The following is a 24594-nucleotide window of genomic DNA, read 5'->3' as shown; positions in this document are numbered from 1 at the left end:
TGATCTTGCTTATGGTAAAGTGATGAATGCGGGACCGTGAATGTAATAACTGCTTCTAGATCTGTGGGATTTGGAGGATTGCCGTTATGCAATTCGGGTCACCTACCTAATCCTCCAAGGGGGTGGTTTGGGGTGTGATAGAGCTTGGTATCAGAGCGTGAAGCTCTTCTTACATTCACGGGATGCAGATTAGGTCTGATAAATTACTAATATTAAAACATGTAATAATTAAAAGCTATAAGGGAGGTAGATGTAAATAAACAAAAGATGCATAATTTCATTAACATAAAGGCAATTGTGGCTGAGCCACTACATAAGCTTTGACTAAAAGTATTACTTTCAAATATTTACATAAGCTGAAAAAAAAAAACTACATACAACTCAAACAAAAGCAAAAGTACATAAGTTTTTTAAAAAAAAATGACGTGATAAGTCCAAACCACGTAACAGATAGTCAAGTGCTGGCTGGAAGAACTACTCCGGTGGAGGCAAGTCGCTCGGTGGAGGATGTGTCTGGCGAGAGTCAACGCGATAGAATCTGTCCCAAAAGTCCAAGCGCTGCTCTACAGATACCACTCTGCTCTCCAAAGATGAAAAGCCTTGATCCATCCTAGTTGACATGTTAGAAAGCTGAGTACTGAGACCCTGGAATTGTGACATCACCTGTGCCCACTTAGATGGCTCTGGCACGTGCGAGCTAGTGGCACCCGTCGCCCCATAAGCAGGTAAATCCGTAAACTGTGTGCTAATGCCCTAGAAGTCTCCCTGCTCATTGCCCGGAATGTCTCCCTCAATGTCATCATGCTCCTCATCCTGTTCATCACTACCCTACATCTCCCCTAACTCCTCATCTCCCTGCTGCTCATCATCCTGCCCCTCCATCTGGTCCTCCTCCTGTGGATCACCCCTGGCACTTTCATCTTCAAAATCAAGGTCTTTTTAATAGGCCTAGACCTATCTCTCTCCACATACTCGCCCTCCAAAGGATCCTCAAAATGCTGGAAGACTAAAGTGAGGAACTTCCCATATGGAAGGTTCCCATTAGATGGGTTCTAAGCGTGGTATAAATGGGAGGTTTATCACTAGACCTCCTCTGCCCGCTCCCAATAGGCAATAAGTAATATAAGCTCTCAGCATAGAAATGCTACCCTTGTTTCCGCCCTTAGGGTAGATGTTGTAGGTCACACACCTACTAATAATACGAGCACTAGGCTTGTAGGAAGCCTCTGACTTGGGTGTGCTCTCAGACCCAGTCAATGCCTTGAAGACCCTTCTCCTGGTCTCCAATGAAAACATCTCAGAAATATCAACCCGGGGTTTGTAATAGCACCTCTCCCCAGTGTTGGGCAACCCCAAAATCCCTGCTAGTGAGGCAGTGGTCAACCTGATATCCACTCCCTTTACTCTGCTCGCTAGTCCAAACTCTTGTGCCCCAAATGGCACCAAATTACAATAGAAGTATCAAACCAAGTTGGGATAACAAGGTTCTGTGGGTGTCAACATAGAGGCCCAACCCAAAGTGTTGAACCTAGTAAATAGACTGTACTAATGGAAGTCATCCACCTGTACCACCCGGCCATTCACAATCTTTAGGGACCTAAACTTGTCCCACTCCTTGAAATGTTCATACCTAGAGAAGAGAAATAGGTCAAACTCGGGCTCCTCCAATGAAGAGTCGTCCTTAGGTGAAGAAGGTGGCACCGTAGAAGAGGAACAATGTTTGCTCTCAGATCGTAACCTCTTGCGGGCTACGGATTTCCTAGCCTTACGATGACTTGTAGACATTAGGCTGCAAAGAAAGAAGAAAAGTAGTGGTTAGGGCGAAGGAAATTGCAAAAACCCTAGCTAGAACAAGAAGAAACCAAGAAAATACCTAATGTAGAGAAAAGGATCAAAGAATCTTACCCAAGCTTGGGTGGATTCGCGAAATATCCGAAGAAATGTGAGGATTTAGTGTGGAAAAGGTCACACTACCCTCCAAAGAGCTGCCCTAGGTGTTTAGAGGAGTTTAGGAAAAGAGTGAAATAAAATGGGGCCCTCTCGAACTATTATATCTGAGCCCCGATTCTCTGGGTGATAGCACTGGGCGATGCATCTAACGCCCAGAGACATCGCCCAGAGATTATTTTGCTATTGATTTTGTGTAACAGCTTAAGGAAAACTCAAATTTGACTCAAATAACCTCAATAAACATGAAAATATGAAATTTTATAAAATAACCATAACGTGTAAAAAAAATAATATAAAAAAAATATAATTAAACTAAATAATTAGATGGATCCAATTTGGTTGGAATATAAACACTACTCAGAAATTTTTGGTGTAAAACACATGAGAATTTGAAATTTCTTATTTTATTTTTATTATTTATCTTTATCTAATGATAAATAAATATATGTACACTTATAGGAAATAGTGTGTGTGTAAATAATTAATATTACGTGCCTAACACTGTGTTTGTATGAACTAAGTGGTGTGATGCAATGCAAATCCGAACATAGATATGTAGGTATGTTGTAATATGTATTTACAACGTGCAGTGAGCGTAGATCTTACCATACCCATAGCCTAGGTCAGCCAAGATTAAGGTTTAATAGGTTGTCTAGTTAATCTGAGCTCTTTAGACGCTAAGGTACCTCGAGCCAACCCAATTATATTATTATTGTTTATAGACGCTTAAATTCCAGTAGACATGTACTTAATTCTTTTAATTAAGTATAACCTGATGCTTAGAACCTCTTTATGACAGGACCTACTACCTCAGCCAAGGCTGGAGACCCCAGCATCCTGATCTATATTAGACAGCTACGAGAGAGATTGAGACAGATACGTCTAGTACTACCCCAAGCCAAGAACCGGTCGGACTTTTATCTAGCCCTTGCTGCTATTAGTGGACCAGGGGAACAAGAATTCTATCTGTCCTTAGCCGAGGAAGTTAGAGCTGACATAGAGTACCTGTTTGCGATGTAATTTGTGACCGAAAGGAAATTGGAATTGCTTGCCTGTTAGATCAGGTAAGTAACTAAAAGACTTTTATTTAAAAATTTGAAGTCTCTCATATAGTGTCATGCATAGTTTATCATTATATATAAAATGCTTAAGAACAAGAACACAAAAAAAAAATGATGAAAGAAGCACCTCATAACAAACAAAGAAGACATATCTATCAATATACCTTACTGGTGCGACTTATGAAATTCATTGGAACTATGGACTAGGTATGTACATGCACTAACTAGGAATTGATTGTTGACCCCGATAAACAATAATGGAATATTGAGCATGCTCCTCTTTTCAGAGAAGCAACAATGGTCAACACAAGAAGAAGTTCACGAGGTGGTCGTAAAGGAAAACAAACACGTGTTATACTGGAGGTTGAATTGCCAAATGGGACTGAGGCTCAAAATTCTGAAGCATCGACTGCTTCATCAGAGGCACCAGCGACTGCGCAAGGTACTGCTGTAGCACCTCAGCTGAATGTGGCAGCTGGCGATGTAACTGCATTCATGACCACTATGATGTGGACCATGCAACAACAACAAGAATTGCTTGGTCAGATGTCTACGTAGTTTGCAACCATGATGCATGAGCGTGCGACACCACCAACGCCGCCCAACCGGCCCGTACTATTTCCACCACCTGTGCCTCAACACTTAGCGGAAAACTCTACTGCCAAGGTTATGGAGAGATTCAAGAAACTCCAACTACCCGCATTTTATAAGATAACCTCCGAGGCAATGCAGCCGGAATGGTGGATTAGTGCCCTAGAGAAGGCATTTGAAGTGCTCGAGTGCATGGATGCACAGAAGCTGATATGTGCGGGTTATCAATTACAGAATGAGGCTGAAGCTTGGTGGAAGGCTACTAAGCCCAATTTGGAAGCCACTCACCCGAATCCCACATGGGAGTAATTTAAAGAAGTTTTCTTAAAGAATTACTTCCCGAAGAGTTTTAGGGACAGGAAAGAAGCTGAGTTCACCGCACTGGTGCAAGGGACCAAGTCAGTGTTGGATTACCAATAGCGGTTTGAAGACCTATTCCATTTCGCTCCAAAGCACCTGAGAGGGGAAGTTAGTAAGGCAAAGAAGTTTGAGAAAGGACTCAAAACTGAGATTGGATCAGTACTGTCAATTATGGACATTCGAGATTACGCTCAGATGGTCGATAAGGCGAAGACCATGGAAAACAGATTTAAAGAGAAGGAAAAAGAGAAGACTATGTCGTCGCCTGGTTTGAACAAAAGGCCGAACAATTTTTAGACTTTTGGTTGGCCAAACAAAGTTTATCGAGGAACAAGTTCAAGCCCTAATCCAACTCCGTACCATAGGCCGAACGTGGGTCAGAATCCTATTCGCCCTACTTTGAATCAACCTGCTCAACCAGCTACGAGTCAAGCGACAACAACAACTTCGCCCGCCTGACCAGCTACAATCAAGTGAGCCAAGCCTCAACACCTGCTGTTCCACCCTATAAGTGCTATGTGTACAATAAGGAAGGGCACATGGCTAAGGAATGTAGATCACGTGGGTATAGCAACAACTCGCCGAATCAGCGCTACGCTAGACCTTTTCAGCCACGGGATAATCGAACGCGAGGAAAGGTGTTCGCAATGACAGCTGAGGAAGCTGAGGCAAACCCCGATGTATTGACAGGTAAGTTTGCTAAACACTACTAAATTATAGGGAATAACTGGTTTACTTCATGTAACCTAAATTATATACAAACCCTAGGTACCCTGAGTGTCTCAACCATACCTACACGAGTACTATTCGACTCGGGCACATCCCACTCTTTTGTTTCCACCACTTTTGCAAGTAGGATGAAAGATCAAGCGAGAGACATCAGGCATGAGTTAGTAGTCAGCACACCGACGGGTAGTATCGTGAGTTTGAAAGAGGTATATGACCCCTGCCAAATTGAGATTTGTGGGAAGAATCTAACTGTACAGTTGATAAAGCTAAATATGAAGGATTTTGACATGATACTAGGAATGGATTGGTTGTCCGCCTACGGTGCAAATGTCATGTGCACGAAGAAGAAGATAGTGTTTAAGTTGGAGGATGGGTCAATTCTCACCTATCAAAGTGAGCCAGTAAGGAAACCCAGAAGGATAACCTTATCTGCCCTCCAGGCGCGAAGGTTGTTAGACGAAGAATGCCAAGGCTTTTTGGCCACTGTGACAGACACGGAGGCAAAGATAAAACCCTTGGAAGAACTTGACGTCGTCAGAGAATTTCCTAATATTTTTCCAGAAGATCTGACCCAGCTACCGCCTGACTACGACATAGAGTTCGCGATTGATCTAATCCCTAGTGCAGCACCAGTGTCCAAGGCACCATATCGAATGGCACCTATTGAATTGAAGGAGTTGCAGGTTCAATTGCAAGACCTGCTAAAGAAGGGATTTATACAACCCAACGTATCACCCTGGGGAGCACCCTTGCTGTTTGTGAAGAAGAAGGATGGTAGTTGTCAAACCCTGCTCCTGATTGGCTGGATTTTTTATTAAAGGGCAGGAACCCCTGGCCAGGCAACCAGGATCACTGTGGAGCATCACTCCACTCAATGAGATCAATGAGAATACTTTGAATAGGTTTCCCTATATACCTGTTAGAAGATGGATAGCAGATCCTTACAGCTGTGCAGCTCACAGCCTGATGTATGACTTGGATCCCAGGTAATCTCTCTCCTCCTTATAACAATGGGACCCACCTATGTGAAAAGTGTGTAAAACCTCCTATTTGTCATATGGGGACAATACCTTGACCTAGGGTCAAACCCCTGTGCAAGCCCCTTTGAGTTTCAATTGCTAGAATTCTCTGGGCCATGGCACTGGGCGATGCAGCGAGGCCCAATGACATCACCCAATGATTGAATCTGCATATTTTTTATTATTTTAATTATGGGGACCACCCAACATAAACATGGAAACCCTCCACTGATAGAGGGGAGTCTGAGGGACCACCTCATACCCCTGGTTCAGTGTGGACCCCACCAGTGAGCCTAGAATCAGTCAGATTCAAGTTAAAAACTGATTTTTAAAAAGGGACTTAGTGACCAAACAGACCTTAGTTGGTCTTGGGCCTATAAATAGGCAGGCCTGAACTCATTTAGAGCTCTTATTTCCTGCTGAAACCGAGAGGAGAGAAAGAGAGGGAAAAGGAGAGAAAGAGAAGAAGAAGGAGAAGGAAGAAGGAAGAAGAGGAGGGGGAGACCTACTGCAGCCATCCCAGCCTGCAACCGAGCATATTCTCAACCTGCTTCAGGTATAAAAACACCTATCCTCACCTGCTGTTCCCATTCCCCCTCTGTATATACTATGTTTTTGCTTCCTAGGCAGCCCAAACTAGCTAGGGTTTGCCCAATATTGGTCCAGATCTGCCATGCAGACCTTGTACATGGAAGATCTGGAATATTTATGCATTTTAAACATTTAGATATGCTATTCTTGGGAGCCGAATCTGGCTGTGCATGGCTGCATTGCCCAGATTCACTTTTGATCTATGGATTGGAACCCTGGGTGCAAGCTAGGGCTGCAGAGATCAAACCCTAGAGGATTGCAGCCCTGGACCCTCATTTGGCATGCTGTTCCAGCCCTGCATGTGGCTGAAACCAACTCCCAAGCTTAGCCAAAACCCTGAACACTATTCATTTATGCTACTTGGGCAGCCACTGTCAGCCTAAAGATGGATCTGATGAAGAATCCAATTGGACCATGGTGTAGGCCATCTCAGGGGCTACTAGACCCCCTAACATGCAAAGGATCCATTTAGAGCCCAGCCTTGCAGGCCCCACCTTGGAAACTCAGCCTACATCGATTCTACAGGCACTGGGCGATGCCACAACGCCCAGAGCCAACGTCCAGTGAGTGGAAAATCACTGTTTTGGTGGACTGAGCTGGGGGGATCTCACCCAATGGCCCCTGGACACTGTGGGATGTGGAAAAAGACTAAAATACCCTTCCCCACATCTGTCTTTTATTTGAGAGTGCTTTGGAACCCTAGTGGGCCCCGCAGGTAAAGGGAGTCTTGCTGTGCTTGGTCCTAGCACTGTAAGCACATCCTAGCCTAGGGTCAGGTACAACCCTGGAAATGACCATTTTGCCCTTTGAGCCACTGGCATTGGTTGATGCACCAGGACATGACCTAAGGCCCAGTGTATGGCCCAGTGATTCCAAGAGTGAACCAATTGAACCCCGGGTTAACCCAGTAAGATTAGGGTAATCCTAGGTCTTCTAATGATAGACTGATAACTTAACATGGCAACTTTTGATTTACATCTAGGACTTGATCCTGTGCTCGAGGACAACAACCAAACAACTGCTGGAATTGAATTTCTGACTGAGTACCTAGAGCCAAGTAGTGGTGAGTGAATAATACTATCATATGTGTAAATGTAATCCTGATTGATGCCGGCTAATAAGAATTGAATATAATTATTGTGTTATTTACTTCTGTTCAATTACTCAAATCACTGCATAATGACTATCTATTGATCAACACTGTGAATTCTTTTATGATGATTGTGAATGTTAGACTAGATGCCATAGTCAGCTTGGAAATGGGGCCTGTGGTAGCCCGTATTATGAGGTACGATTGACACTGCTTGACTCATACGATGCCATATAGACATGGGGCTAGAGTTTCATCACCTATGCTACGCACCCTTGCCAACATGGGTTAAGGTGTTGGATGCCTGTGGGGGCAACCATCAGAAAAAAAAAAAAAAAAAAGAGAAAAGAGAAAAAGAAATGAATAGAACACCAGAATGGTGCATGAATGTATAGAACACCAAAATGGTGCACATGGGCTATAAGCCAGAAAAGAAAAGAAAGAAAGAAATGGATTGTCCCACGGGTTAATCACAGAGGGCTGGTCGGGCTGACCTTGGTGAACGAATGCAGGAGCTGACTGGTCTTCTCTGACAACTCAATGGGTGTATCGTGGGAAGGGGTTAGAAGCCCGTACTAGGGATACATGTATTGGGGATTATAGTAGCATAGACCCGACTTAGTTATATTGTTAGGTGGCTAATAATTAAACTGTACTTGCATATCATGTAGGACCATATGAATTGTAAATTGTGATTACATGTGCATTTATGATTGATGTTATTTGCTCACGAGCTCAGTGGGGCTCACACTCTGTTGTGCAATATTTTTCTTAGATGATTTTGTAGGTGGATGCCGCTATGGCATGGGGGGCCATCTCGAGGAGGAGACTTTTGGTTGTTACGATGATATTGGTGTGGACCCCGACAGAGGTCATACCAATCCTGTGCACATTTTCGGTGGTTGTTGATGAAGACCATTGAAGTGTGTTCATGACAGCTTTTTGACTTGGGGACTCCTTTTGGGTTATTTGGAGTTATCCCCATTCTGACCTAGTTGTTGTAGCTTATCCTTTTCTTTCTTTTTGGGGTTGAGTATGCTCGCCCTGTTTATGTTTATGTATGTACTATTGTACTTATCTGCTTTGTATCTTTGTTTTCTTTGCTTGTGGGTTGATGGAAAATGTAAAACTTTTATATGTATATATTATCACAATTTCCCCGTATCGCTATGCTTCCTTTTATTATTGAACTATAGTTTATCTGCTACACCTGATCTTACCTATGGTAAAGCGATGGTTGTGGCTCCATGATCGGAAGCACTGCTTCTAGATCCGTGGGATTTGGCAGATTGCTGTTATGCAATTCGGGTCACCTACCCAATGGGGTGTGACAGCAGTATGCGGCTGTGTATCGACTACCGCAAGCTGAATAAACTAACTATTAAGAATCGATATCCATTGCCACGCATTGATGACCTATTTGACCAACTACAATGAGCTAGAGTTTTCTCCAAGATTGATCTTAGGTCGAGATACATAAAACGGCGTTCCAAACTCGATACGGACATTATGAATTCTTGGTCTTATCATTTGGGTTAACCAACGTCCCAGCAGCATTCATGGATATGATGAATAGAGTGTTCCATGACGTGTTGGATAAGTTCGTCATTGTGTTTATTGACAACATTCTGGTGCACTCCAAGAATGAAGAAGAACACGCTCAACACCTTACTTTTATGTTGCAGCGGCTGCGGGAACACCAATTTTATGCCATGTTCAGTAAATGTGAATTCTGGCTTCACCAGATTGGATTCCTGGGACATATCGTCACCAAGGATGGCATTAAAGTGGACCCAGACAAAGTGAAAGCAGTTCTCAAGTGGGAGACCCCAAAGAGTGCCACTGAGATCCGAAGTTTCTTAGGATTGGCTGGATATTACCAATGGTTTATTGAGAATTTCTCACGAATCTCGGCACCCATGATAAAACTCACAAAGAAGGGCACCAAGTTTGAATGGAATGAAGCATGTGAGAAAAGTTTTTAGGAATTGAAAAATCGATTAGTGACAGTTCCAATTTTAACCATTCCAGATGGGACTGGAGGAATGGTGGTATATACTGACGCATCCAGGACAGGATTGGGTGGTGTCCTAATGCAGAAAGGTAAAGTGGTCGCCTACGCCTCCAGACAATTGAAGGAACACGAGAAGAACTACCCCACTCATGACTTAGAGTTGGCAGCGGTGGTCTTCGCGTTAAAAATATGGCGGCATTATCTATACAATGAGAAGAGTGAAATCTTCAGCGATCATAAGAGTCTAAAGTATTTCTTCACTCAGAAGGAGCTGAACATGAGATAGAGGCGATGGTTAGAGCTGGTGAAGGATTATGACTGTGAAATCCAGTACCACCCTGGTAAGGCCAATGTTGTTTCTGATGCGTTAAGTAGAAAATCTCAGACTGCATCTCTCGCTTCCTTGGTTGTAAGCGAATAGTTATATGAAGAAGCTCGTAAGCTTGATCTAGAACTCGTGATCGAAGGAATGACTATACAATTAGTAGCTATGGATCTATAGCCGTCAATACGAGAAGAGGCAATCACGAAGCAACCATTGGATCCCGAGCTGGCCAAGATTTTTTGGGAAGTACAACAAGGAGTCCATATGGACCCAGATTTTTCATTGGCTCATGACGGTGCACTGAAGTTTCGAGATAGATTATGTGTGCCTAATGATTATGATGTCCAAGACCGAATCCTTAAGGAGGCACACAACTCACCCTATACAATTCACCCCGGAAGCACGAAGATGTATAAGGACTTGAAGAAGTATTACTGATGGATGGGGATGAAAGAGACCATAGTAATATACATGTCCAAGTGCCTCACCTGTCAACAGATAAAAGCAAAGAGACACCGACCGTATGGATTGTTGCAGCCACTCCCTATACCTGAATGGAAGTGGGAAAGGATCACTATGGACTTTGTGACAAATCTACCCAATACCAAGAAGGGCATGAATGCGATTTGGGTGATTGTTGACGGACTGACAAGGGCAGCTCATTTCATACCAATTAAGATAAGTTATTCAATGGAGAAGCTTACCCAACTATATACAGAGAATATAGTCTGCTTACACGGCATGCTTGTCAGTATTGTGTCTGACAGAGATCCTCAATTTACCTCAAGGTTGCTTTAGGATCTCAACTGAATCTTAGTACAGCTTTCCATTCGCAGATGGACAGACAATCAGAAAGAACTATCCAGACTCTAGAGGATATGCTCTGAGTCTGTGTTTTGGAAATGAACAATAGTTGGGATGCTCACACACCATTGGTGGAATTTGCATACAATAATAGTTACCACTCCACCATTGGCATGGCACTATTCGAAGCTCTCTATGGTCGAAAATGCCAAACTCCGCTATATTGGGATGAAGTTGGTGAACGAAAATATCTCGGGCCAGAGATGATACAAGCAACCTGTGACAAGGTGGATGTCATAAGAGAGAAAATCAAGGTAGCCCAGTCAAGACAGAAAAGTTATGTGGATAATCGAAGGAAAGACATTGAATTTAAAGTCGGGGAAAAAGTATTCCTCCGAGTGTCTCCAACAAAGGGATTGCTACGTTTCAATAAGAAGGGCAAGCTGAGCCCAAGATTCATTGGTCCATATAAAATTCTTAACAAAGTGGGACCTGTAGCATATCGACTTGAATTACCACCATCTTTGTTGGGCGTCCACGATGTTTTCCATATGTCAATGCTAAGAAAGTACATCAACAACCCAACACATGTATTATCAACTGAACTTGAACAGTTGGACGTGGATATGACTTACGAAAAATAACCTTCGGAGATATTGGATAGAAAGGAGCATAATCTTCATAACTGGACAGTCGCCTTCATAAAGGTTCGATGGGGAAACAATCCCTTAGAAGAAGCTTCATAGGAACGTGAAGAAGAAATGAAGAAAAAGTATCCTCAACTCTTCAAATTGCAAGGTAAGCAAATTTCGAGGACAAAATTTTTGTAAGGTGGGGAGAAATGGCAAACCCTGCCCCTAACTGACTGGAATCTTGACTGAAGGATAGGAACCCCAGACATGGCAACCAAGCACACTGTGGAGTATCACTCCAGTGATTAAAACTGATGAAGAAACTCTATGCAGGTTCTCCCACATACCTGTCAGAAGATGGACAGCTGACCCTTGCAACTGCACAAATCATAGCATAATGTACTGCCTGGGCTCCAGGTATTCTCTCTCCTCTTCACAACTGTAGGTCCCCCTCCTAAAAATGTGTGTAAAAGACCCTAAATGGCATGTGGGTACAAGGCCCTGACCCTAGGTCAAACCCCTGTGCAAGCCCACAGAGTTTTACCCTTGCTGAATTCTCTGGGCGATGCACTGAGCGATGCAAACATCACCCAGAGACATCGCCCAGAGTGCAAAACAACATTATTTTAATGATTTAATTTGTGGGGACCACCCATATTGGATATAGGTACCCTCCATAGGTTGAGGGGAGTCTGAGGGACCACCTCATACCCCTGGATCACTGTAAACCCCACCAAAGTGCCCAAAATGGCTGAGAATGCAATAAAAATGCATTCTGGAAATGGACCTTAGCAGCCAAATAGACCCTAGTCATGGGCTAGGCTATAAATAGGTGTACCTTAGGCTCATTTAGAGCTCTTGGTACAGTTCAAATCGTGGGGGAAGGGAGAAGAAAGAAAAGAGAGGAAAGAGAGGAAGAAGAAGAAGAAAGAGAAGAAGGAAGAAGAGGAGAAGCAGCCCTACACTTCAAGGCCCAGATTTTGTGCCTTCTCAGACCTGTGCAGGTATAAACACATATGCTCATACTTGCTGCTCCCTTTGATTCATATGTTTTGATGGTTTTCTGATCACTGGCAGCCCAGAACAGCTGGGAACTGCCAAGTACCACCTCAGATCTGCCATGCAAACATGATGCTTGGAAGATCTGAGTGTTTAATGGTGATATTCATACTTGTTTTATAGATCTGGAATCGAAACCAGGCTGTGCATGGCTGCACTGCCCAGTTGCACTGGAAACAGGTTGTTTGGAGTCCTAATTTCTTATCCTGGCTGCATGGAACCTAACCCTAGGTGGCAATGGCCTTGGATTACCATTTTACACTTGAATCCAGCCTTGTATGTAGCCAAAACCAAGTTTTGAAGCTGGAGAAATCGTGGGTTACTATTTACTAGGCTGTCTGGGTAGCCTTTGGCAGCCAAGTGGTGGGCCCAGTTGAAAATCCACAAGGACCAGTGTACAGAACACCCCTAGGGGTCCATGATGACCTAACATGCATGGGGGAATGATGTGGCCACTGCCCATGGCCAGCAACCTTTAAAACTCAGCTAGATCACGTTTTTGAAATCTATGGGCAAAGCAGACATCACCCAGAGACATCGCCCAGTGAATGGAATTTGGCAGTTTTGATGTTCTAACTTGGGTAACTTCACCCATTGGCCATGATACTGTGTAGGGAGGTGGAAAATGACCAGAATGCCCCTCCCCACATCTGTCCATATGTGGGAATGCTTTGGGAACCCAAGTGGGCCCCGTAGGACTTGGAAACCTGGCCTGTGATTGATCCTGCAGCACTGTCAAGTTGGGGACAGCCCTGTAAGGCTAATATGACATAGGATCATGTACCAATACTATAAATGACCATTTTTCCCCTAGGCCACCATCTCTGGATGATGCACCAGGACATAGGCCTGAGGCCCAGTGCAAGGCCCAGAGAATTCCAAGTGAAGACCAACTGTACCCTGGATCAACCCAGTGAGCTTAGATCAACCCTAGGACCTTCAAAAATAGTTTGGAATATTAAAATGATAATTTCTGATTTATATCTAGGATTTGATCCTGAGCTCGAGGCCTACAGCCAGACTGTAGTCGAAACTGAATTTGCAACTAAATTCTTAGAACCAGACCCAGGTGAGTGAAATATTATTGTGTACGTATGTGTAACTGCATTATTATACCAGCAGTTAAATTCTTAATTTATTAATGATGTGTTATTTAAATTCTATTCAAATACTCAAAATTACTACACATTGATTGTCTGTTGATCAACACTGTGATTCTTATCTGATGATTGTGAATGTTAGACTAGATGCCTTAGACGGCTTGGAAATGAGGCCGGTGGTAGCCCGTAGTATGGGATACGATTGACACCGCCCGACTCATACGATGCCATATAGATATGGGGCTAGTGTTTCATAACCCGTGCTACGCACCCTTGCCAATAGGGGTTAAGGTGTTGGATAACTGTGAGGACTACCGTAAAACCCTAGAGGCATTTAGGTCGGGAAGCCTCAGCACAGCTGAGATGCCCCAGGGCAAATATACAGGGAAGCCTCAGGCTACAAGCTTGGGAAGCACCGAAGGTGAATTTTTTGGCGCAATGCCACATATAATGATTTTGCACTAGTTTGGGTGAATTGATATTGAGTCGGTTACCTCACAAGAGTTAATCTAGAGGGCCGATCGGGCTGACCTGGGTAGGGAGATGCTAAAGCCGGCTGGTCCTCTCCGATAACTCAATGGGTGTATCGCGGGAAGGGGTAACCAAGCCCACACTAGGGATACATGTATTGGGGATTGCAGTAGCACTAACCTGACTTAGTTGTATTATTAGGTGGCTAATGAATAATCTGGACTTGCATATCATGTAGGATCATATGGATTGTGGTTGCATATGCATGCATGATGATATGTTTTGCTCACGAGCTCGGTGGGGCTCACACTCTGCTATATATGTTTTTTTGCTAGGTGATTCTGTAGGTGGATGCAGCTGTGGCATGGAGGCTCATTACGAGGAGGAGACCCTGGTTATTATGATGATATTGGTGTGGACCCCGATGGAGGTCGTGCTGATGATGTGTGCATTCTCAGTGGTCATTGATGAAGACCAGTGAGGAATGTACTTGATGCTTTTTATCTTGGGGACTCCTTTTTGTTTTTGTTAGGAGTTTATCCTCGTCACTTAGTTTCTTTTCTTTTTGGGGTTGAGTTATCTCACCTTGTATATATATATATGTATATATTTTCTTTGGCTTTTATTTCTGTTAGCTTTACTCTTCAGGTTGTGGGTGTATGGGGAATGTATCAGAACAAACTTATGTATGTATATATTATCATCATTCCTGTATCACTACGCTTTCTCTTATGTTATTATAACTGTAGTTTATCTGTGACACTCTGATTTTGCTTAACGTGAAGTGATGAATGTGGGACCATGAATGTAATAACTGCTTCTAGATCCGTGGGGTTTGGCGGATTGCCGTTATGCAATTCGGGTCATCTACTTAATCCTCCTAGGGGGTGGTTTGGGGTGTGACACATACCATAGCTTTGATTGTTCGGGTTTCCTCATCTAATTCTTTAAGGTGATCAAAGATCTCATCTTCATGGGAAGGAAAGGGTAGGCTAGTTTGCCGCCTCGAGCTTAAATTAAGTCCTCCAGGCACATTTCTATGAATGTATGCATTGGACCCTTGGATTAGTTCATTGATGGCTGTGATATGATCTCGGACACTATTCCAAAGGTTGGTGTGCCTATCCCATAGTCTCCAATATCGTTCATCCATCCTTCGATTGACATCACGGAGTTCTTCCATTAGCTCTTTTTGGGCCACAATAATGTTCTGGCTCTCTTGAACTAATTCCTCATTTTGATCCGACGTTCTCTAAAGAATGTTTGCACGCCTTGCCGGTGATTGTCCATGTCCCTAGTATGTCCTCAAATGAATTAGGCCAGATTCTTTAATTCTTGAGCTATCCCTGGTAAGGACCTTATATCTTCGACTCGCTCATACTGCCAGTATGCTCTCTGGCTATGGTGTCCAAATGGATGTGAGCTCTTTGCAACATGGGCCCTAAGAGATGAGTCGACTTCTTTTATGTTGTGGTAAGTCCTTTCTAAGATGTTATACAGATTCTCATCTTGTTCGCGATGACCATGATCGAGTTCTATGATTGCATGTCTCAGTTGTTGGATGCTTATGGCAAGCCCATCCCTTTCTTGGGTATGATCATATGACAGAGTAACTTCAATTGGGCTAGAAGGTGGATCACGAGGTGGGTCACAGATTTTCTCATCAGTAGTATCATCAACATAGTAGCCTTCTTGGCCTTCCTCATTTAAGCATCTCTCTGGTTATGACTCGTCGAGGATTTCTTCCTCTAGATGGGAAAGTTCTTCATTGGATTCGTAAGAATCTTCATCATAGTCAACTCCTATGTTTATCATGAGGACATCATCAGGTAGAGCTTCTGCCAGAACGAGAGCGGTCAAGGCTTGGATCAATTCTTTAGTCCATTCTGTGATTGGAGGATTAGGTTGGTTCTTGACCAGTGTGATCAAGGCTTATAAATTAATGGGCTGATCCTCCTCTTCAAGATGTTAATGGACTTGGAATTTCCCTCATGCTGCAGAAGGGGATTGTTTTGAACATTGGACTGATTTGGCTGAACGGCAAACTTCCCTTCATCAAGCAGATCTTAAACCGCATGTTTCAGTTGGTAGCACTCATCATTTGAATGCCCATTTTGTTGATGGTACTCACAGAAGAGCTTGGGCTTGTACCATTTTGGTAATGGGTTTGGCAAGTTAGCCGGCTGGATCTTGGTTAGGAGTCCTTTCTGAATCAACTTCTTGAGGACTAAACTCAATGGCATGCCTATGTTTGTAAACTGTCTTCTCTGTCGGTTCGCCCCTGCCCTTGGGGCATTATTCTCAATCACAAGTGGAGCTGCTATGGTTGGTGCTACCACATTTACCTTAGTATTCTTATTTGGGAAAGTCTTCTTTCCAACCCTAGTTCATTGATTATTCAAAGTCATGCCCTATTTTGGGTTCCCTTGGATTAATTCAGGAGGGTTCAAGGCATCTTCAACTTGCTAACCCGCTTTAAACAAGGCCTCAAAGGTAGTCAAAGGTTGAGCAAAACAGATGAGTCTTGTAGGACATTTGGAGATTCTTAATGATCATCTTGACCTATTCCTTCTCCATGGGCCTGTCCCACATCAATGCAACCTTGGACCTGAACCTCATCAGGTATTGGGTGAACCCTTCATTACTCTTGTTTCGTAGTTTCCAAATCCCGACAGGTCAACTCCATCTCAGTGTTGTATGAATATTGGTTCTTAAAGGCTTTCACCATATCATCCAAAGTGCGGGTTTGAGATGAGTCCAAGGACATGAGCCATTTCAAAGTGGGTCCAGTCAAAGACATTTGGAATGCTTGGCCCATCTGTTGTTCAGAAAAGTTTCAGATTCTCATCTGGCAGACGTATACTCTAAGGTGAGCTCGCGGGTCTCCAGTTTCATCGAACTTCTCAGATTTCCACTTGCAATCCTCGGATAATCGTGCCTTAGGGAAGAAACGGAGTCCCTCAGAATCGATCATTTGGTCTTCCACCCCTTTCACGTTTTTTATGGCATACTCTAGTTTCTCGATCTTTTGTTTCAATAGTCGGGTTTCGACTGAGTCTGCAGTAGGTTGTAGTCTTGAAGTAATGACCTCATCCTCTAAGGCCAAATTAGGGTTTTGTGAGGACCCTCTGTGAAGTCGAGTACGACTTTGGTCTGGAGTAGCCGGAACGGGAATACTTGTCAATAGCTTCGTCACTAGGCCCATTAACTATTGCATCTAGGTCTTGAGTTCCTCACTATCAGCTCGGATAGCTTCATCAGACATTTCCGGTTCTAGGGGTTTTGAAACATGGACTAGACTTCTTGTGACTCTGGTCCAACTACTTGTAGAACCAGTATCTTGCTGTCCCGAAGTAATGGTTCCTAGTGAATAGGGTCACGATTAAACTAAAAGGTAGGTAGGGAAAGAACTGGTTTTATGGTGAATCTCGTACCCCTAGTATGTCATCCTAAGGAGGGTATGATATGCAACATGATGCGTAGATAAATTCTCAACAAACTTGCCAATCCCAAACAAGGGTTAGTAAGTGTGGGCACTATATTGATCAAGTTCTAAGTTGGCCCAAATGTCAAAGGTCACGATATGGCAAAACAAGCCCTAGACAAGATCAAGGTTGATTAGGCCGGTTAAGAACGAGTTTAATAAAGTGTCGGTTCGGTTCTCAAACAATTTTATAGTTAGTGTGTCATGGTCTAAGCATTGGGCTCTAGATCCCTACATGATGCATGTTGGTTTAGAGGATAATAGGACCGAAAAAGGGTTCCCTTAGCAAGGTACTCCTATATACCTTTCACCACTCCTACGAGTAAGATGATCAAGCGGTACGGTGGTGCATGCCTCTTTGATATACCAGATGGTACAGTGCTAAGAGTTGTAGTTTCACCAAGGGTAAGCCACGTGCCTACATACCGGGCCCGGGGGTATGCTACGAGGTGTAAAATAATGGGGTAGAACTTTACAGTAGTTGGATGACCAATGGCATGTGATAGTGTATGCGAGTATGATGCAAAGTTAGTGCATAGAAGTTAGCATCCAAAAGCATACAATAAAAGAAAAAGCATGTTATTACAGTACAACATATATGCCAAGCACATCAAAGTCTGACCTATTTTACACAAATAAAAGTTATCCCTAGTAGAGTCGCCACTGTGAGGACAATGACCGTATGGTGGGGATCGCCACGTGTCCTGCACCTCATTGTGGAGAAGAGAGAAGTGAATCGAATGTTGGAGTCGCCACCTAGAGGAGGGTCTATGTTATATCCACACCCGATATTTTCAATTAATTATTAATTTCTTCCTCATGACGTGTAGATACTACTACCTTGTATGCCGATGAACTATTCTTAATGGTGGTTAAGCCCAGTTATAAGATCATCGATCAGTTCACAGGTTTACTGGTCGAAGAAAGGTTCCTCAATCAAGATTGGGGGAGATTCGTTGATGGTGACTTCATCGACTATCCTTCTAGTACGAGCCCCAGGAGTAAAGAGTACCAGAAGACTTTTCCTATGTCGCCACATTTAGACACTTCACTCAGTGATGAGCTTAGCATTGCAGTTGGGAAACTTTTTGGAATCACAAAGGACATGCCGTGACGGTCGAGGGCTAAGTTACTAACCTTAAGTGTGCTTATGCATCCTCCTCTCTATGGCCTTGAGGTGCGGGTCGAAGTCTCAAGGCCTCCTTGTGTGTTCCTGCCCTTTTAGCTGTAATGGATTTACGAACGGACCACTGCTGGTGAGTCCGTCCGGTAATCTGTTTGTGCTTATTGGTCTGTTGTGTGTTTCCTTTATGTGGGCCCCACGTACCCATGTCCCGGATACTATAACCATGCTCCCGGACATGGTGGGACCTACCCTTAACTCCTCTATGTTGTTGGGCCATGGTTGTGGGCCCACAAGGCACAAAATCCATTTTAATGTGTTTCTTGTACCTTGAAGGCCCAAGCCAAATAGGCCCTGAGTGGCTACTTTGTATAAATAGAACCTAAGCCATTCATTGGCCATTTACTATCTACACCAACCCAAGATCAAGCATTCAAGAGGAGAAGAGAAAGAAGAGAAGGGAAGAAAGAGTGTGGAGGAGGTAGGGACTTGCCACATGGGGAAGAACCATTGGCTTCACACCTTGTTTAGGTAAGCACTCTTACCACCTTTATCTCCTTCATCTCTCCCCATTTAAAATCTGGGGTTCATGATGACCTAGGCTTCCATTGAGACCAAGGCTGAGCTCAAGGCCTTATGGTAGTCCATGTTTGAGCTATTAGTCCCCACCTCAAGCCCCAAAAACTACATTTAAGCAACCCAAGTTGCTATCCTACAATCCTTATGACCTAACCTTATGGAATGGACTTTAGAAGGATTCCAATCCTTCCATTCTTAAGATTGAGCTTAGGAGAGATCATGGTGACCCTAATGGACATAGGGATGACACCTTTCCAAGTCCTAAGATTATAGGACAACTAAGCAATTGGGTTAGGAAGCAAACAACTTAAGGAATACGTATGCAAGTTTGAACAGATTCACGACTGGACCCAGGCATCGGTCCCCCATTCGAAAATCCATTCAGCCGTTAATGGTTTGAAAATAGAACTTTGGCTGGAATGGATTCACCAAAGGACCTAGGCTTCTGCCTCCGTTCGAAAATCCTTCAGCCCATTTTCACTCCTTACTCTCAAGTCTTTATTTCCTGAGAACGGATTCATGAACGGATCCACTGAGAGTGCCTCCGTTCGAAAATCCGTTTAAGGTCTTTTGTGCTATCACGAATGGCAGCTTGTGGGGACTCTTTGTGGGACCCACCTATACTCTTCTAAGCCTAATTTGTTTAGGGACATGTATTTGGCAACCTCTTCTAAACACCCGAATATTACGTGAATCTTTGGTGAGTGGACGTATCATAAATAAGCATTTTGCATAATTACCTTATTATCTTGATTATGATTTGATACGAATGTGGTTTTGTGTTTTGCTTCATTGTTGTATTAGGTTACAGTACCGGGTGTACCAGTATCGGAACCCCAAAAATGTTATGAACTTTTATTGCTTTTCATTTTAGCCTAAATGTGTCGTGTTGTGCTGGTACCCGGGTGTTAGATGGAATAGGACGTTGATACACTTGGAATACCTCTCAAAACGATAGGGATTGCTTGTAGTATATTTGTGATTAGGATCTTATTCCCTATGCTACGACCCTTACCAACAGGGGCTTAGGTGTTGGGTGATTAGGGCTCTTTGCATGTGGGGGAGAGAGGCCAGCTCAAGGATGACTCCTAATCTTCGGGGTCTACCACTGGGTGGTTTTGGTGACTTCGACAGGCATAGGCCCCCAGGTGACAATTAAGGTTTCATTGTGGGGATAAGATAAGTGACCCATAGTGACTCTCGAGTTATCATAGTAGCATATACCTGGACTTAGATTGTGTACTAGGTGAAAAATCTATTGACATCGACATTCATCATGGACTATGTGTGATCTGCGTGTATGTGCATTCTCCATCCCCTCACTGGCTCAATGGAGCTAACCCCCTGTGTACACCTTCTTTTAGACTTTGATGCAGATGATGGTTACTTGGCTGGTCTCAAGGTCCAGTCTGTTGATTACGATGGTATTGGCACTAAGGAGCCAAAAGCTATGTCAGAGGAACATGGTGATGGATGTCCTTGCGACGATTGTGCCTATGGGCCGTGTTGATACTGGGGATTTATTCCCCTTTTGATTCTTTTGGGGCTTTATGCCTGCTTTTAAACCTTGTCTGTATTACATTATATTTTTGAGTAGTTATATGATGGTCAGTCGGATAATTGTTATAACTATGTTGTATCACTTAGTTGATTGAACATACTGTAACTACTGTACTAATGCTTCCGCTTTATTCTGATCTTGGAATGTAATATTCCCTTTTTCCTACACTATGATATTATTGTGTAATTTAATATTGGTTTAAGACTATGGTTGGGACACTGTATCTGTGATCCTGATAGAGGTAGGACGACGTGTGTCATCCTAGTCACCCCTTTATTTGTACTTTATTCCTTGTTGGAATGGGGTCGTGACAGTCTAGGACCCAAGATTGTAATGTAATGACTCTCATAAATGCCCTTTTGGGGATAAATGGTCCATTGGTCTGGGTACGGGTCGAGTTACGGTCCAGGAAAGGTATGTGGCACCCCACTCTGCGTGGTTAAGTCGGTCTTCTATTGCTAGGCATTATGGAATGGCATAACATGCTTTGGTAGAGTACAAAATGCAAGTAAAATTATGGGAAAGTAACATACAAGGAGGAAGCATAGGGGATACATACTTGGAGGTTTGGCTAGTGAAAGAATATCGAAATAAGGGATGTGAGGTTTCCCTTACATAACTCTGGAGATTTGTATGCTGAGCAAGTAGCACTTCATTAGCAAGCCGGGGTTTTCAGATTGGTGTCTCCAAACCTTGACTTTGCAAGTAGAATTGTAGTACTCAAGAGGTGAAGGGAGTGATAGGCTAAGGCCAAGGCTTCAAAACTCTTTAATGGAGGCTAAGTATGGATGGAGGGAGTGCAATGGATAAGGAATCACCAAGGGAAGGCTCATGCAACGGCTAAATGAAGCTCATGTCAAGTGTATGTAAAGGCTATGTAACCCTCCTCAACGTGAGAGGGGGTGTATTTATAGATGTAGAGGGGTGTGTGCACTCCCAAATTTGTGTAGATATGGCTTGGTTAATCTGGATCGTTCAATGGAGGTGTCTTTGCATCGACGGTGGGTGTAAAGTCAAGGTAAGGACCAATGGATGGGTGGCAAGTGTTTTGTTGCTTTTGGGGATGTTTCTTGGGGCCTAAGGGAGCTAAGATTGAGATCTAAAGTGCCAAAAAATAGGCTGGGATGCGAAAGGAATCACAATCGGAGCAAAACATGGAAGGTTTGGACTTCTCGGATATTCAACATCGAAGTGGGGTACACTCGACATCGAATGGTTATCGATGAATAGGACTCGACATTGAGGAAAATGGATCGGGTGTTGAATGCCATTGGCTGAATGTCAAAGTGAGATAGATAGTAAAAATGCACTGTTCGACAATGGGAGGGCATGTCTCAATGTCGAGGCTAGGTAGGCTCGGTATTAACTCGGGGCCTTTAAGTGTCGAGGTAGGTTTAGGTGTCGATGGGCATGGTTTTAACTGTTTGGGGCCAGGTTTTGGGCTGGGCCAGGCTGATTCCAAGGAGTTTGGGTTAGGGCTAGCCTTCCAGGGGTACTTGGTGGGCTTGAAGGCTCTGGTTCAGGCTCCAGTAAGGGCAGTGGATGATCGAAAAATAGATTCGGGCAATGCACACTGACTCTACATCCACAAATACACTGGCTCTAGGCCTTGGAAGGTTCTCATCATCATTATGGGAAACCTCCAGGGGTAAAGACAAAATGAGATGTCTAACCCCATCCCCTGATAAATTGACACCATTCCCTCAAGAAGATGCATTTCTTCTCCCTCCAACCGAGGAGCACATAAACCCACCCCGTGCGCATCAAGTGCCAGAAACCCGAATCCTCACAGTGGCGACTCCACTAGGGACTGATGGTCAAGCTTTCAATACTAGATGTTACTATTGAATGCAATAATTTTCTCCCTTCCGCATTGATTGATTGAAACATGTTTGCCTAAACCCATTTATTGTACTAACTGCATCATACACCGTGTTCAAAGTGAAATCAAATGACGAAAGTACTCCTTGTTGTGCCTCTACCCCTAAGGAGGTGGGGCACATCATACTAAGTACTCTGAGATCGGATGATACCCGCTTCCTGCACCACTATCATGCACATATAACACTTCATGGGAACACACAGCTCCGTGGTTAGTCGTTGAACCCCATGTGTAGTAATGGGTAATTCGTGGTCGAAGCCCAGCCCTTGATATTTACTATACGGATCTAGAATTACCGACGAGGATATTCTCTAGTGTGCCATTGGGTACTCCATTACTCAAAAAGGGTAATAGTTTTATTACTCTGAGATCATGTGATCTATTTCCCCTGGTATATTGGTCCTGTCAAGGGTGACCTTGTTCTGTCCTATCAGCCTACCTATTGCATGCATCATTTAAGAAATTAGACCATATACGACTAGGATACAACACAAACTAACCTTGTAACTTTTCGAGATCGAAAAGTGAAAATATCAGTAGCATACTTTCTCTTAATGCAGAATACCAATCAGGGGAAGAACTCTATTTGTTCCTCAAATGTCCCTCGGTGCACGCCGCATATCCATTTAGGTCGATGTATTAAAAAATGTAGCCTCGATTGTCCCTCGAAGAAAGATACATTGTCTAAATAATGCGACAATGATAGAATTTTGATGAGAGGTGCTCTATATTAGGAAAAGGTAGATCGTTGAGAAGTCCTCGATTAGATCTCCTTGTGATGATTCAAATTTGATCTCCGAGAACTAGTAAATGATAAAAGATCTATGGCAAGCTTGCATCATATCACAAGATCATAAGGGTTATTCTCGAGCAGTCTTGAACGTAGATGCAAACCTTACCATCGACTATTCAAGTAAAATAGAATCAATAGAGTAAAAGAGAATTGTCACTTTGTTTATATATATATATATGGATGTATATTGCTTGTAAATAAAAAAATATATAAAATATTAAAATAAGATTAAAAATGATTTACTTGAGTCCTAAATTTGTCCCCTATTACCTGTGCATGGCACAATTCCACGACAAAGAAAATCCTCGTTACCCGTGTGGAACCGTCATGGCGATTGATTGAACTGGGCCATTCTCCCTCAGTTCCCACCTTCTAAGCTTGTTGAAAATTCTGGTTCACCTCCCTTAACTTCTAGTTGCTCGACACAAAGTCCAACAAGGTCACCCTCTGTTACGAGCACCATGGATCCGTCCGAGGACAATTCTTCAGAGGAAGCACTGAGTCAGGAAATGGTTAGCATGCAGAGGGAAATGAAGACATGAAATAGCTAGTTATGCAGTTGGTCTAGTCAATGAAAGGTTAATCTTGAGCAGATAATGCACCAACCCCTAGAGAGCCAAGGGTGACCCCCACGATGTCTAGGGCACACCCCAGGATCATAATAGAAGAAGAGGATATAGCCATCAATGCTCACCAGGATCCACCAGAAATGGAAAGGGAGAAGTAGATGAGGGAGAAAGTTGAGAAGCTCGAAGTAGTGATGAAAGGAAAGGTTGTTGAGAAACCTAAAGAAGACATGGTCTACTTCACTGGAGAAAGAATACCTGAATAATTTTAAATGGGAGCTCGACAAGTTCGACGGGACAGGAGATCCCCAAGCTCACTTTAAGATTTTTATTAAAGTAACCAAGTCCTGGAATCTCACAGAAAATCAAATGGGATAAGTATTCCTTTACTCATTAGCAGTATCAGCTCTAAGGTGGCTAACCCAATTGGACCAAACTCAGACTCAAACTTGGTCGGCAATTGTGAAGGCATTCATAAAATAGTACTTTGACAACACTAAAGTGGACATCACCCGCTATGAGTTGGAATCCCTGATGCAAGGAGCCAACGAGGGATTTTCTAACTTCATCATGAGGTTCCGTGAAAAGGCGTCTAAGATGTGGAACCGCCTGAATGAATCAGAACAGGTTGAAATCATATTGGAAAATCTACATGGAGAGTACCATGATCGCCTCTACTATCAGCACATCAATACCTTCGAAGCACTCATAGCCAATGGGAAACGCATTGAGGACAAGCTCTTCAAAGGGAAACAAGCCCAAACATCAACCAAAGAGGCTTCTGGATCTTATTCTGGCAAGAACAACAGA

The sequence above is a fragment of the Telopea speciosissima genome, chromosome 2 (genome assembly GCF_018873765.1).
Source record: "Telopea speciosissima isolate NSW1024214 ecotype Mountain lineage chromosome 2, Tspe_v1, whole genome shotgun sequence".
In the NCBI taxonomy this organism is placed as follows: Eukaryota; Viridiplantae; Streptophyta; class Magnoliopsida; order Proteales; family Proteaceae; genus Telopea; species Telopea speciosissima.
The sequence above is the reverse complement of the archived record's forward strand: the minus strand, read 5'-3'. Positions refer to the sequence as shown.